Source organism: Adiantum capillus-veneris, chromosome 12 (genome assembly GCF_014529385.1).
Source record: "Adiantum capillus-veneris isolate H3 chromosome 12, ASM1452938v2, whole genome shotgun sequence".
Classification (NCBI taxonomy): domain Eukaryota; kingdom Viridiplantae; phylum Streptophyta; class Polypodiopsida; order Polypodiales; family Pteridaceae; genus Adiantum; species Adiantum capillus-veneris.
The window spans coordinates 61,131,283-61,134,085 of NC_140942.1; the positions used below are offsets into that span (position 1 = coordinate 61,131,283).

At 41.0% G+C, this 2,803-nt stretch overlaps 1 pseudogene; it reads right to left on the minus strand.

The window, feature by feature from the left end:
• Positions 1-1,090: 1,090 nt before the first annotated feature.
• On the minus strand, positions 1,091-1,907 carry LOC147445807 (uncharacterized; annotated as a pseudogene).
• Positions 1,908-2,803: the final 896 nt, after the last annotated feature.

Consider the following 2,803-nt stretch of genomic DNA (forward strand, 5'->3'; position numbering starts at 1 on the left):
ATACCAAACACATATACTAGTAGTTACCACGGATTATTGCAAGCACCCTAATCATTTTTTTCTCAAGCTAGAGTACGAGTATTAATGAAATATTCAATGTTGTTTTGCGTAGGTTCTTTTCATGAGTGCAATTACTATTGAGGTTATGATCAAAAGTGAGGGATTATAATTTCTATGAGTACTTTGAATAACAATTTATAAGTTTGCAAAAGTATTTCTTGAGATGTGTTCTAGATTTTATGTACCATTTTATTTAAATTAGTGTTAATTATTGAACGTAATCGGATCCAAATCTTATTCTGTAGCCTAATGGTCGCTTACGGTTGAGCCAAAATCTTGGAAGAAGAGGAAAGCTAAAGATTAGGAGTCCAAATTATGCTACATAGTATTGATGCACAAACGTGATATGGCATGTGCTGATAAAATATATAAGTAAGACCTCTTTCACAAAGTTGAGTGACTGTGTTGGGACGTAAGCCTAGTGAAGCTAGAATTTTACAATTTGGGCTCTTTGCAGTGTTATAGATGAATTTCATGCACACCCATAAATTACATCTTGTGATGATAAGAATATTCAGGGTAACATTCTCTTATGAATTAGGGAAACTACAGATTCTATGAGAGGACCTAGTGACGTGACGATTAAGGGTACCTTAATGGGACAAAGGGAATTCTATGCACACATGACCTTGATGAGGAACTTAGCATGATAGCTACATAATCAATTTAGGAATTGGGTTTGGGATATTTTTATGAGTTGTTAGTGGGATCTCTTTGATTGTATGATAAGCTGAGGAAAGATATTACAAGGCTCTTAGAGCATGCTTGATAGGGTTCATCACACGTGCAACGAATTTCGAGTTGTTTTTCACAAAATACCTAAAGCACAAAATGAGTTCCCAGGTGCTCAAACCGAATTTAGTCCCCAGAATCTTTGTGAGCTCAAAGTGAGTGCTTGGCTGCATGCTCCCTTGATATGGCCTTAATAGTATATGCGAGAAGGAAGACGCCAGCTCGGGAATAGACGTAGAAAATTTTGCTACTGAACAGCAGCTGATCATGGTGGAAAAGAAGCTAGCTGATCATTTTGCTACCGAGTGTGCACGAGATGAACCTGTTGTTGAAGGTTCAAGAGGATAGCCATTTGGATTGGGACGACGTTGAGGGGCCGGTGACCTTGAATATGTCTCTCTTTGATTCTATGGTAAGCTGCAGACGTCAAACAACTCTTAGAGCCTGCTTGATATTGGGCTTGGCCGCATATGGACAGGACTTGCAATTGATCACAAAATTTCCGAAGCCCAAAACGAGTTCCAAAGTGCTTGAGCTGCACAAGTCGAATATCATGAACGGTACCGAAAGATGTCCACAATCTCCCTGAATTCTAAGAGAGTGCTTGGCAAACGCTCCCCTGATACGGCCTTGATCAAATATGCGAGATCGAAGTCACCTTGGTAGCAGATGTAGCGAATGTTGCTGTTGAACACCAGCTCATGCTGCAGAAGAAGGCTGGTCTCACCCTTACCAATGACTGCGGGGATCTCCCCATCATCAACGGAGCTTACACCGCCTGGCAAATCAATATGAACGACTTCAACGTCAACTCCAGTGACTTCCATGTTGAAAGCTCAATACAGCGTTTGAAAGCTGCCGGCATCGATTTCAATAGGAATGAACGAGACGGCGTTGACTCGTGCACGCTCGGTAGCCTTGAGGGTTTGGTACTTGTGTTCATCTTTGTCGCGGGCTCTTATGGGCGGATTCAACTCAACGCAACCCGGGAACTCGGTGTCCAGGGAGACGGTGGAATATGTGCCCAGCAATCTGTGGATCTGTCGGAATTCTCGGCAAGCGTTTCGAGCCCACACATCGACGATGCGAACCTGAGAGCCCTCAGGGACCGACATATTTGTGCAGGGCTAGGGCTTGAGCTGGAGCTGGACTGCCCGATTAGCATTGCGAGGGCAATGCTAATCGGGCAGTCTTATTTTTTCGGAAAACTGCTCTATTTAGTTGTAATCTCGCTGAAATAGCTTGCCTATTTAGCCTATTCACCTCTCAGCAAAACAAAACAGCTTGGATTTATAGTGAGCTTTGGGTGAAGATTTAACAACCTTACCTAGGCTAGTGGGGTGGAGGCTTAATGTCATTTGATTCAAAGTCAAGTCTAGACGGAGTGAATTACCCAACTCGTTCAATATTCCGACCCAACTTATCTTCTTGCATGTGGGTCTCTACCACATCCAAGGGTGGACTTCTACTAGGCAATAAACTCTTTTCCAATGCAATTTCTATAATTTTGGGGGTTGTGTTAAAGGAGAAAATTGCCCAAGAGGGTCTTATGTGGTAAAGGGAGTTTGGTATCAGTAATGTAAGGCAAATCCCCATGAATGTAAGTTGTTGTAGACAAAGACAAAAGTGTAGATGCTTTTCCACCTTGTGAGAGCTATCGAGTTTCCCATGGGTTGTTTAACGTGTCCCGTGATGTATATGAATCTATTTACAAGAGCATCCCCGTTAGTATGTTATTGTTCTAGAACCCCTAATTTATGTGATGAGCTCTATATCTTGGTTTTTTATCAAATAATACAAGTGTGCAATGAAATGTTTTGATGATGTTCTTGGTTTTTTATCAAATATTACAAGTGTGCAATGAAATGTTTTGATGATGTTCTTCAATAGAAACTATGATAAATGTCCCATGAAGTCCTTTGTAATGATAAAAGCTATTTTGTGTATAGCAAGTTGGTCCAATTTTGAGCAAGAGGAATTTGTTGACTAAACAATATAGAGAACATATTAA